Source organism: Hyla sarda, chromosome 7 (assembly GCF_029499605.1).
Source record: "Hyla sarda isolate aHylSar1 chromosome 7, aHylSar1.hap1, whole genome shotgun sequence".
Taxonomy (NCBI): domain Eukaryota; kingdom Metazoa; phylum Chordata; class Amphibia; order Anura; family Hylidae; genus Hyla; species Hyla sarda.
The window spans coordinates 28,244,776-28,258,557 of record NC_079195.1 but is presented as its reverse complement, the minus strand read 5'-3'; the positions used below and the strand labels follow the sequence as shown (position 1 = coordinate 28,258,557).

At 47.4% G+C, this 13,782-nt stretch overlaps 1 protein-coding gene across 1 annotated transcript in view; it reads left to right on the top strand.

The window, feature by feature from the left end:
* The first annotated feature begins 569 nt into the window (after window positions 1-569).
* LOC130283164 (solute carrier family 2, facilitated glucose transporter member 3-like) overlaps window positions 570-13,782 on the top strand; it is a 79,387-nt gene continuing 66,174 nt past the window's right edge. The window contains exon 1 of the mRNA XM_056532362.1: window positions 570-688. The gene's annotated coding sequence lies outside the window, so the exon portion shown is untranslated. The remainder of the gene's footprint in view (window positions 689-13,782) is intronic.

The following is a 13,782-nucleotide window of genomic DNA, read 5'->3' as shown; positions in this document are numbered from 1 at the left end:
GTACCTGTCGTCAAAAAAAACGTTTTATATAATGTAGATAATACCATTATATGTATATTTGTAATATACATTGGTTAAAAATGATTTGTCTGTGTGTCTCTATGATCAGTCCAAATACAGGAAGTGAGGGTGGACAAGCAGGGCTCTGCGCACTAAGAAAAAGCAGGGCAGTGTGCACTGATGCTCTATAACAGGCTCCCGGCTCATACATCAGAATGATTGACAAGCCAGGAGTCTGCACCGATCCCTGCTTGTCCTGCCCTCACTTCCTGTTTTTGGACTCCTCATAGAGACACACACACAATAGCTGCAGGGACAGCATTTTTTTCCACTCAAAAATATACATAATTTTTAACCAATGTATATTCTGAATATACATATAATGGTATTATCTACATTATATAACAAGTTTTTGTTGACAACAGGTACACTTTAAACTGTATAGGACCTTCCTAAGGTCATGTGATATGGTCATGTGCTATGTGATCACCTGATACCCAGAGTTCCAGGGGCACAGGTAACCCCAGGCAACCAGCTACCAATGTGCTTTAGTCCAGCCCCTGATATATAAAGGGCTGTAGTCTCTATTTTCTCTGTCTTGATTCCTGGACAGTAAAGCAAGCACAAGTCCGGTACAAGTCTATTGAAGCTAGGCCAAAGTCTACAAGTCTGCAGCCACATCTAATCTGTAAGTCTCTTCTATGTCTACTAGTCTCTACTGTCCCTACCAAAGTCATAACAGTAGCACAGTGGCCTCCATCATAATTACCACTAAGCATGAGTGGTTCCCTGTGTCCCGGTCACCTCTGTGGAAGTTGGCTATTTGTAAAGACTGTTTTCTGCCTTCTTCAGTAAAGTTCCAGTTGCATCAAAACCTGCTTTGGACTCATTTAATATATGCCGTTTTGGTTTGGTTGTCGGCGGTGCCCTACACCATACAACCACATCCTGGTGTCACGAACACTAGGGGTTAATAACATCTTGCCCCAGGGGTTAATACAATCTGAACCCACCACCTACTCTGCTACACCCCGTGGTCCTGCCATGCATCGTGGGTTACATCACCACCATTATGCATCAAATAATAAGAATACTCCCCTCTTCATGTGCCCGCTGTAACTTTAATGTCTTAAAGGGGTACTCCGGTGAAAAACTTTTTTTTTTTTTAAATCAACTGGTGCCAGAAAGTTAGACAGATTTGTAAATTACTTCTATTAAAAAATCTTAATCCTTCCTGTACTTATTAGCTGCTGAATATTACAGTGGAAATTCTTTTCCGTTTGAAACACAGAGCTGTCTGCTGAATCACGAGCACAGTGCTCTCTGCTGACATCTCTGTCCATTTTAGGAACTGTCCAGGGTAAAAGGAAATCCCCATAGCAAACATATGCTGTTCTGGACAGTTCCTAAAATGGACAGAGGTGTCAGCAGAGAGCACTGTGCTCGTGATGTCAGCAGAGAGCTCTGTGTTTCAAAAAGAAAAGAATTTCCGCTGTAGCTAATAAGTAGAGGAAGGATTAAGATTTTTTAATAGAAGTAATTTACAAATCTGTTTAACTTTCTGGCACCAGTTGATTTAAAAAAAAAAAAAAAAAGTTTTTCACCGGAGTACCCCTTTAACCCCTTAAGGACTCAGCCCATTTTGGCCTTAAGGACTCAGACAATTTAATTTTTACGTTTTCATTTTTTCCTCCTCGCCTTCTAAAAATCATAACTCTTTTATATTTTCATCCACAGACTAGTATGAGGGCTTGTTTTTTGCGCGACCAGTTGTCCTTTGTAATGACATCACTCATTATATCATAAAATGTATGGCGCAACCAAAAAACACTATTTTTGTGGGGAAATTAAAACGAAAAACGCAATTTTGCTAATTTTGGAAGGTTTTGTTTTCACGCCGTACAATTTATGGTAAAAATGACGCGTGTTCTTTATTCTGAGGGTCAATACGATTAAAATGATACCCATTATTATATACTTTTATATTATTGTTGCGCTTAAAAAAAATCACAAACTTTTTAACCAAATTAGTACGTTTATAATCCCTTTATTTTGATGACCTATAACTTTTTTATTTTTCCATATAAGTTGCGGTATGAGGGCTAATTTTTTGCGCCATGATCTGTACTTTTTTTTGATACGACATTTGCATATAAAAAACTTTTAATATATTTTTTATAATTTTTTTTTAAATAAAATGTATTAAAAAAGTAGGAATTTTGGACTTTTTAAATTTTTTTTCGTTCACGCCGTTCACCGTACGGGATCATTAACATTTTATTTTAATAATTCGGACATTTACGCACGCGGCGATACCAAATATGTCTATAAAAAATGTTTTTTACGCTTTTTGGGGGCAAAATAGGAAAAAACGGACGTTTTACTTTTTTATTGGGGGAGGGGATTTTTCACTTTTTTTTTACTTTTACTTTTACATTTTTTCTTACACTTGAATAGTCCCCATAGGGGACTATTCATAGCAATGCCATGATTGCTAATACTGATCTGTTCTATGTATAGGACATAGAACAGATCAGTATTATCGGTCATCTCCTGCTCTGGTCTGCTCGATCACAGACCAGAGCAGGAGACGCCGGGAGCCGCACGGAGGAAGGAGAGGGGACCTCCGTGCGGCGTTATGAATGATCGGATCCCCGCAGCAGCGCTGCGGGCGATCCGATCGTTCATTTAAATTGCGAACTGCCGCAGATGCCGGGATCTGTATTGATCCCGGCACCTGAGGGGTTAATGGCGGACGCCCGCGAGATCGCGGGCGTCGGCCATTGCCGGCGGGTCCCTGGCTGCGATCAGCAGCCGGGATCAGCCGCGCATGACTCGGGCATCGCTCCGATGCCCGCGGTTATGCTTAGGACGTAAATGTACGTCCTGGTGCGTTAAGTACCACCTCACCAGGACGTACATTTACGTCCTGCGTCCTTAAGGGGTTAATATCCTCATGCAACAAGCTCAGTGCAGTAAGCACAATTACATCAATGTATTGCGCCTAGGGTTGCCACCTTTCTTGCAAAAAAATATTGGCCATGCTACTTTGCATAATTCATTATATATGTGTGACATCACAGGATACACATATGCGGGGGAAATTTGGTCCTATTCTGAACCCTATATGTGGTTGCCCAGTACAGGTGTGTTGCCCTGTGCTCCTGCTGTCCTGTCAGGCAGCCTCCTTCAGTGTCCCCAAGGTCCCCTGTTACCATTGTAAATATGTTTTACCATGTAAAGTGTTATAAAGTATAATGTTGCTTTAAGAGTTATACCATGTGATATGTCATGTGATTGTTACCCAGGAGGTACCAGTGACCAGGTGATCCCAAGAGTGACCTATGGGCTCCCTGCTAGTCTCCCCCATAGAAGCCCTGGGTGGAGCTTCTCTCTCTTCCTGCTGAGGTCCAGTGCAGTCGCCTAGTGTGTGTGTCCAGAGTCTTGGAGACCTCAAAGTCCAGTCCTGCGGAGTCAAGTCAGTCCCTGTCATCTGTCAAGTCAGCGTGGTCTGCATTACATTGTCCAGTCCTACTACTAGTCCCAGCAAGCCCTTAAGGTCTCTGCCTCACTGGTCACCTTACTGGTTCTGGCTGAACTGTATAGACTTTACCATCTGTCTACCCTCAGTAAAGCTACTGTTGTCTGTAACTTGACGTTGGAGTCTTTATTGCCCCCGTGCCTAGCCCAGGATCCAGCGGTATACCTTCGGTTGGTTATAGGCTAAACCACGCCCTGGCGTCATGAATACAACAGGTTAATGCCATCTGCCCCTAGGGTAACAACATCTGCCCTCATCACATTCCGCTACCACATATAGCTTTTTTGTTTCTCCTTATATGGGCCTGTATGAGGGCTCATTTTTTACGCTCCAATCTGTAGTTTTTAACAGTACCATTTTTGTTTTGATGTGACTTTTTGATTGTTTTTTTTTATAAAAAATGTTAAGCAAATACAGGAGTTGCAGTTATTTACTAACTACAACTTCCCAGCATGCCCCTGTACAGCCTGTGGCTCAGCAGCTGCCCCAAATAAAATAAAAAACTACAACTCCCGGCATGTTGGACTATATAGTAGTATTTTGTATAGGCCAGTGTTTCCCAACCAGGGGTGGCTCCAGCTGTTGCAAAACTACAACTCCCAATGGGCATACTGGGAGTTGTAGTTTTGCAACAGCTGGAGATGTTCTGGTTGGAAAACAATGGTATAGTATATAGTGTAACATTCCGGGAGTTGGAGGATTGGTTGGATAAATACTGGCCATTGCATTGCCGGCATTTTTAATATAAAAATACTGTGCTGGTCAATTACCGGCCAGGTAGCAACCCTAATTCCTACCACCTCTACTTGGCCTACAATGGCCTGTACCTGACCCGGGCATCTTGTAGTTTGCAGGTGTTACGCCGAGCGCTCCGGGTCCCTGCTCCTCCCCGGAGCGCTCGCGGCGTCTCTCTCTCTGCAGCGCCCCGGCCAGACCCGCTGACCGGGAGCGCTGCACTGACATTGCCGGCGGGGATGCGATTCGCATAGCGGGACGCGCCCGCTCGCGAATCGCATCCCAAGTCACTTACCTGTCCCGGCCCCCGGCTGTCATGTCCTGGCGCCTGCGGCTCCGCTCCTTAGGGCGCGCGCGCGCCAGCTCTCTGAGATTTAAAGGGCCAGTGCACCAATGATTGGTGCCTGGCCCAATCAGCCTAATTAGCTTCCACCTGCTCCCTGGCTATAATACCTCACTTCCCCTGCACTCCCTTGCCGGATCTTGTTGCCTTGTGCCAGTGAAAGCGTTTAGTGTTGTCCAAAGCTTGTGTTTCCAGATCTTCTGCTATCCACATTGACTACGAATCTTGCCGCCTGCCCCGACCTTCTGCTACGTCTGACCTTGCCTCTGCCTAGTCCTTCTGTCCCACGCCTTCTCAGCAGTCAGCGAGGTTGAGCCGTTGCCGGTGGATACGACCTGGTTGCTACCGCCGCAGCAAGACCATCCCGCTTTGCGGCGGGCTCTGGTGAATACCAGTAGCATCTTAGAACCGGTCCACCGACACGGTCCACGCCAATCCCTCGCTGACACAGAGGATCCACATCCAGCTAGCCGAATCGTGACAGTAGATCCGGCCATGGATCCCGCTGAGGTGCCGCTGCCAAGTCTCGCTGACCTTCCCACGGTGGTCGCTCAGCAATCGCAGCAAATTGCCCAACAAGGACAGCAGCTGTCGCAGTTGACCGCCACGTTACAGCAACTTCTGCCACTGCTACAGCAGCAACCATCTCCTCCGCCAGCTCCTGCACCTCCTCCGCAGCGAGTGGCCGCTCCTAGCCTCTGCTTGTCCCTGCCGGACAAATTTGATGGGGACTCTAGACTCTGCCGTGGATTCTTATCTCAATGTTCCCTACATATGGAGATGTTGTCGGACCAATTTCCTACAGAACGGTCTAAGGTGGCGTTCGTAGTGAGCCTTCTTTCTGGAAAGGCCTTGTCTTGGGCCACATCGCTCTGGGACCGCAATGATCCTGCCACAGTCCAGTCCTTCTTCGCTGAAGTCCGTAGTGTCTTCGGGGAACCAGCCCGAGCTTCTTCTGCCGAGACTGCCCTGTTGAACCTGGTCCAGGGTAATTCTTCAGTAGGCGAGTACGCCATCCAATTTCGTACTCTCGCTTCCGAATTATCTTGGAATAATGAGGCTCTCTGCGCGACCTTTAAAAAAGGCCTATCCAGTAACATCAAGGATGTGCTGGCCGCACGAGAGATTCCTGCCAACCTGCAAGAACTTATCCATTTGGCCACCCGCATTGACATGCGTTTTTCTGAGAGACACCAGGAGCTCCGCCAGGAAAAAGACCTTGATCTCTGGGCACCTCTCTCACAGTATCCTCTGCAATCTACCCCTGTGCCTCCCACCGAGGAGGCTATGCAAGTGGATCGGTCTCGCCTGACCCACGAAGAGAGGACTCGCCGTAGGGATAACAATTTATGTCTGTACTGCGCCAGTACCGAACACTTCTTGGTGGATTGCCCTATTCGCCCTCCACGTCTGGGAAACGCACGCACGCACCCAGCTCACGTGGGTGTGGCGTCTCTTGGTACGAAATCTGCTTCTCCACGTCTCACTGTGCCCGTGTGGATTTCTCCTTCTGCCAACTCTTCTCTCTCAGCCGTGGCCTGCTTGGACTCTGGTGCTTCTGGAAATTTTATTCTGGACTCTTTGGTGAATAAGTTCTGCATCCCGGTGACCCGTCTCGTCAAGCCGCTCTACATTTCTTCCGTCAACGGAGTGAAGTTGGACTGTACTGTGCGTTACCGCACAGAACCTCTCTTAATGTGCATTGGACCCCATCATGAAAAGATTGAATTGTTCGTCCTTCCCAACTGTACCTCGGAAGTCCTCCTCGGTCTGCCATGGCTCCAGCATCATTCTACCACCCTTGACTGGACCACCAGGGAGATCAAGAATTGGGGTCCTGCTTGCCGCAAGAGATGCCTCACGTCTCCTCCCAGTGCCGTCAGGCAAGCCTCAGTGCCTCCTCCTACACCTGGTCTCCCCAAGGCCTATCAGGACTTTGCTTTGCCTCCTCATAGCCCCCGTCCTGGTAACACTCTGCCCCGTGCCAAGCTTCACCCTCTGCCCTCCCTCCCCATTCCCACTCCTCCTAAACTGCCTGCCTTTGATGAGGAAACCCTACAATCGCTCCCAGTGTCCTCGTCCCACGTGAAGCAGTTACCGGACAAAAAAAGGGGGAGACCTAGGGGGGGGGGTACTGTTACGCCGAGCGCTCCGGGTCCCTGCTCCTCCCCGGAGCGCTCGCGGCGTCTCTCTCTCTGCAGCGCCCCGGTCAGACCCGCTGACCGGGAGCACTGCACTGACATTGCCGGCGGGGATGCGATTCGCATAGCGGGACGCGCCCGCTCGCGAATCGCATCCCAAGTCACTTACCTGTCCCGGCCCCCGGCTGTCATGTCCTGGTGCGCGCGGCTCCGCTCCTTAGGGCGCGCCAGCTCTCTTAAGATTTAAAGGGCCAGTGCACCAATGATTGGTGCCTGGCCCAATCAGCCTAATTAGCTTCCACCTGCTCCCTGGCTATAATACCTCACTTCCCCTGCACACCCTTGCCGGATCTTGTTGCCTTGTGCCAGTGAAAGCGTTTAGTGTTGTCCAAAGCTTGTGTTTCCAGATCTTCTGCTATCCACATTGACTACGAATCTTGCCGCCTGCCCCGACCTTCTGCTACATCTGACCTTGCCTCTGCCTAGTCCTTCTGTCCCACGCCTTCTCAGCAGTCAGCGAGGTTGAGCCGTTGCCGGTGGATACGACCTGGTTGCTACCGCCGCAGCAAGACCATCCCGCTTTGCGGCGGGCTCTGGTGAATACCAGTAGCATCTTAGAACCGGTCCACCGACACGGTCCACGCCAATCCCTCGCTGACACAGAGGATCCACATCCAGCTAGCCGAATCGTGACAGCAGGCCTAAACTAGCTGGGGGCTGGTATGCTGAGGTAATGCTCCGGCCTATCGCCGCCCTTCCCAGTAAGGATAGGTGCATGAAATGACTGAAGGTCCACAAGGAGATTGAACTTGAACAACTTTACTTAAGTGCTTACGATACATCCAAGGCACAGTAACAGTCTCATACAAACAGTCCTTATATTGCTTAGTGACTGACAGTTGAATTTAGGGTAGATATTTGCAGATCCGTCCAGATTTAGGGGGTATATTAGGTCCGGTGATGCTGCAGAGTGTCTGGGAATTGATACACTCTATATTTTGCATGATCCGGCCGTTGCCGCAAGGCTCGGGTATAAATCACTGCAATAGCTGCTCCGCAGATCCTTCTCGTTTGACAGCCCAGGAACAAGAGAGTGAGAAGATGGCCGCCGCTTCCTTATATGGGCAGGGGGCGGGGTGAATCCGATTAGTCCAAACATCTGTCACTCACCATTACACAGAGTAATGGGATTGCATACGTCACATGGCCTCCAAAGGTCCTTAAGCAGAATACCATAGAGTTTACCTACTCACGTGACCCACAGGTCCTGCAACGCTATGGAACCGGTAATTAACCATTTATCTACATATATATTACTATATTTACATTACCTTTACATAAATGACTAGGCTATTAGTTGGAATAGAGGTGACAAGGGGTAGGCCTCACAACAGGGATCCCTACGTCCTAGGGACTCTGGCTATGGGGACCCACACATACATAGGTACTGTAAAAGATGCGGTACTGGGACACCACATTAATATTTAACATTTTTTTCACTTAAAGGGGTACTCTGCCCCTAGACATCTTATCCCCCATCCAAAGGATAGGGGATAAGATGTCAGATCGCGGGGGTCCCGCTGCTGGGGACCCGTGGGATCTCGGCTGCAGCACCCACCACAACAGCTTCCGGCAACACTGGAGGCTTCGGATACTGACCAAGCGAGCGAAAGAGCGTGATGTCACGACCCCGCCCCCTGTGTGATGTCACGCCCCGCCCCTCAATGCAAGTCTATGGGAGGGGGCGTGATGTCCGTCACGCCCCCTCCCATAGGCTTGCATTGGCTCCGGCCCGGTGATCGAGAGTAATCAGACCCGGAGCAAACACGCTCTGGGGACTGATTTTAACGGGTGCGGCTTGCAAGATCACGGGGGTCCCCAGTGACCCCCGCGATCAGGCATCTTATCCCCTATCCTTTGGATAGGGGATAAGATGTCTAAGCGCCGGAGTTCCCCTTTAAGGTTAATGGAAGCCATAAAATGGTTGCAGTTGGCCTGCAATTCTCTATGTGGCTCACAGGAATTCAAATTTTTTTTGCTTCAATTTTACCTAGCCTCCATTGGAACATTGCTCAGTTCGTATTTTTATGCATATATATGTATATTTATGCATATGGGCTGCATACGCTGGAGCTGTGCCTAATGACACGGGTTATTTGTATGACTAACATTTTCCTCCTATAGCTGAGCTGATGAGGGCATCTATATTTATTGCAGGCAAACCCTATAGTGATTCCATCATGACAAATTAATAAAGGCTTCCAGTTACTTAGATTAGGGAACTGACTATGAAAGCATGAAATTCACTGTTGCAATACAAACAACTCCCTAAATGAGGATAAGGAGCAAGTGCCGGTAAGGAGCAAGTGCGGTTAAAGGGTCATATGAACGTCATAGAAGGTTCTGTCTTTCTATCAGGACTCCCTCTATCAGCCTACCATCAGTATGAACCCCATGTAATACTATGTTGCCCCTGAAGGGGTCACTGCAGAGAAAAGGAAGAGGTGCCAGAAGCCTGGACTGTGGCGATCAGCTGATCATTGCAGCAGTAGTTCCCTCTGGTGCATAGGTCTACAGCGTTGGTGCAAGGATTTTTGCCACCCTAGGCAAAAGCTAATTTTGCTGCACACTTGACTCCGCCCATTGGCTCGCCCTTTAACATGCCCCATTTTACTACTGGGGTGACACACTATAACAAGCGCCCTCCTCATGTAATTAGCCTACTACATGGGGGGGACACACTGTAACAAACCTGCTCCTCATGCTGCTGGCTGAGCAAGTGGTTCGGATACTGGTTGTCTAACTTTCTTGCAGCCTGCCGAGCCCCCATCAAGAGGGCGCTCTAGACAGCTGCCTATTTTGCCTATAGGCAGAGCCGGCCCTGTAGGTCTAATCTGAGCTCCAGAATGTACAGCATTATGTAATGTTAGCCCCCACTCAGAAGCACTGATCCCGTTTTTCCCAGCCAACAATTCTATGACTACTGTAATGAAGAAGGAGAGGGTCCTGATCGGTGTCCTGGATGAGCCCTCCATGTTTTCCCAACCTCAATGCTGTGATCAAGCATCTGCTTCTTCATGAGACATTGAAACTGATATCTTGTCTGCAGAATGTATTAGAATTTTAGTTAAAAAATGATTTGGCAAAAAGTTACACAAATTTTGTTTGTTTTGCAAAAATATTTGTGACAAATTATGCGACAAACAAATCTTTTCTCCCCTCTCCTCCTTCTCCCAGTCTCTCTGATCTGTGTAATCTGATTCCTCAGTGAAAAGCCTTATGATCATTGAGATTATTCAGTGAGTGCAGAGATTCTGAGCAGTTATTACATACAATAGCCATGTATAGTGGGAAAAGGCATTCTTGTTACACAAGAAGAATTAGAAAGTTTATTTTCTTTACATACACTATCAATTTATGGGAAAATATGTATATAAAAAAAAAAACCTAGGTACATTTTAAATCTAGCAACCCATATAAGTCTAAAATTTTCTTTAGGGATGTCCTGATACTGGTATTGGTGTTGGGACCAATATTGGACATTTGCACGAGTACTTGTACTTGTGCAAATGTCTCCAATACCTAATCCAATCCAGGGGTCCCGCCGGCAGGTATCACGGAGGTGCCCTGTGCATGCGAGCTATGTAGCGCACTCAGCAATTTAGCGCGTGTCATAGACGGGACCTGACGATCGCGGTGATGTCCGGCAATAACCCTTTTAGAAAATCAAAGTTGATTGCGGTGTCTATAAGTCCTGAAATGAACTGCCAGTTATCTCAGGGATGCTGATCGGGATCACCATGGGGGAATTGCGGTGTCCCGATCAGCTGAGAGGATGGCCGGAGGTCCCTTACCGTGCTTCGTGCCCTCCGATCGTCGCTCCTATACTGCAGACAGCCATGGTAGGCAATAGTAAAGGAGCGCCAATAACACTGATCTGCTATGGCAGAGCATTGATCAGTGTGTAATAGTTTCCTATGGGGACTAAAAAATAGTGAAAAAAAATGTGTAAAATAATACTTATAATAAACATAAAAAAATAATAATAATAATAAACAATGATAATAATAATAATAATAAATGCCTTCCCTAAAAAATTTTAATCACCCCCCTTTTCAGAAAGTTTAAAGGGGTACTCCACCTCTAGACATCTTATCGCCTATCCAAAGGATAGGGGATAAGATGTCTGATCGCGGGGGTCCCGCCGCTGGGGACTCCCGCATTCTACCATACGGCACCCACCTGTAACGGCTTCTGAAACCGCTGGAGGCCCTCAGGCTAATGCCATCCCGACCACGGGGACATTAGATCGTGACATCACGACTCTGCCCCCTTGTGACGTCACATCCGCCCCCTAAATGCAAGTCTATGGGAGGGGGTATGAAAGCTGTCACGCCCCCTCTCATAAACTTGCATTGAGGGGGTGGGGTGTGATGTCACACGGGGGCGGAGTTGTCCCATGGTCGGGATGGTATTAGCCTGAGGGCCTCCAGCGGTTCCGGAAGCCATTACAGGTGGGTGCTGCGGGGGTCCCCAGCGGCGGGACCCCCGTGATCAGACATCTTATCCCCTATCCTCTTTTTTTAAATCAACTGGTGCCAGAAAATTAAACAGATTTGTAAATTACTTCTATTTAAAAATCTTAAACCTTCCAGTACTTATCCGCTGCAGTATGCTCCACTGGACGTTCTTTTCTTTTTCAATTTTCTTTCTGTCTGACCACAGTGCTCTCTGCTGACACCTCTGTCCATTTTAGGAACTGTCTAGAGCAGGAGAGGTTTACCATGGGGATTTTCGCCTACTCTGGACTGTTACGTTATGCGCTCCGGCCACACTGTGAGCTCATGGTCCCCTTACCTTCTGCTGCCGCCGGGGCTGGAACTCGCTTCAAGGGACGCGCCTGCATGCGAGCCCAAGTCCGTCACTCTCCAGGTGTTTCTCTTGCCTCTGCCTCTCTGCTACGGCGCGCGTGTACCCATCCCCTAGGGAGTGCGCGCGCTAGAGCTTTAAGATTTAAAAGGCCAGTACGCGCATTAGTGTAATCCCTCCTCAGTTCCTTGCCGGATCTTTGTTGCCTTGTGTCTTTGAGAAAGCGTTCCTCTGTATTGCCTTGCCGTGTATCAGATCTCTTGCTCTTGTGACTTGACCTTGCTCCTCTGCCGCCTGCCTACTGAACTCCTGCTTTGCTTTGACTACGCTACTGTGCTGCCTGCCCTGACCTTCTGCTATCTAGACTACGAGTTGCCTTATCCCTCCTGTGCCTCGCATCTCCTCAGCCGCCTGTGTGGTCGAGCCGTGCCAGGGGTAGCGACCTGGGTGCCGCCTGCAGCAGCAAGTCCATCCCGCTTTGCGGTGGGCTCTGGTGAAAACCAGCGACACCTTAGACTCCGCTCCCTGGTACGGTCCGAGTCATCTGCCACACAGGTCCAGCGGATCCACATCCACCGGGGGTTCCTGTCTTCAGAAACGAGAATGTTACATGGACAGTTCCTAAAATGGACAGAAGTGTCAGCAGAGAGCACTGTGGTCAGAGAGAAAGGAAATTCAAAAAGAACAGAATTCCTCTGGAGCATACATTAGCTAATAAGTACTGGAAGGATTAAGATTTTTAAATAGAAATAATTTACAAATCTGCTTAACTTTCTGGCACCAGTTAATTTAAAGAAAAAAATGTTTTCAGCCTAGTTCCCCTTTAAGGGGGTACTCCACCCCTAGACATTTTATCCCCTATCCAAAGTATAGGCGATAAGATATCTGATCACAGGGTTCTCGCCGCTGGGACCCCTACGATCTCCTGGCCGCGTCGCTAGTCATCTGTTACAGGATGAAGTTCACTCTGTGCACCAGATGACTGGGGTGCTGCAGCAGAGATCACGGGGGTGGGGTGGGGGTGTTTCGTCCCAACGGTGGGATCCCCGCGATCAGACATCTCATCCCCTATCCTTTGGATAGGTGATAAAATGTCTAGGGGCGGAGTACCCCTTCAATGATAAGACTAACATTTTCCTTAGCTGAGCCGATGAGGCAACCTACATATATTGTTGGCAAACCCTACAGTGATTTCTATCACAACCTAAAATAAAGTCTTCCTGTAACACGGCTTAGGAAATCATCTGTGACAGAAGAAATGTAAAGGTTACAAATTACAATGTAAACAGCCTCCCTGAAGAGGATAAGGAGCAAGTGCACTGCACCCTGTTCCAAATTATTATGCAAATTATATTTTTCTCATTTGCCTAAATAATTGATGTAAATAACAGTCAGTATAATTCTCATGTTATCAACCTTTAAGAGTACAATTTTGTTGAATAAACCTCCTAATGAGTATTTTTTTTTACACATAAAAATCTTACAATGCACTGTTCCAAATTATTACACACAGTGAGTTTGAAAACACTTTATAGGTTGTAAAGAACTGAAAATTGTCATTTGTTGTTTTTGCAGCATATTTACTGAAATAAAAAGCTATTTCAAACAAACTTTTACCAACATTTTAACTTTTTAAACATTTGAACAGGTCACGTTATATTTTAACATAGGACCCCTTATTTGATAGCAGCTTCACAAGTCTTGTATCTATTGAATAACTTGTGAGTTTTTGGACAGTTACTGCTTGAATTTGTTTACAAGATGTCAGAATAGCCTCCCAGAGCTGCTGTTTGGATGTAAACTGCCTCATAGATCTTTTGCTTGAGGATGCTCCAACGGTTCTCAATAGGATTGAGGTCAGGGGAGGATGGAGGCTACACCATGACTTTCTCTCCTTTTATCCCCATAGCAGCCATTGAGGCAGAGGTTTTCTTTGCAGCATGAGATGGTGCATTGTCATGCATAAAGATGATTTTATTACGGAAAGTATAGTTCTTCCTTTCGTACCAGGGAAGAAAGTGGTCAGTGAGAAACTCCACATACTTTACAGAGTTCATCTTTACACCTTTGGAGACCCTAAAGGGGCCGACCACCTCTATTCCCATGATTCCGGCCCAAAACATGACTCCACCACTGCCTTGCTGATGTCGCAG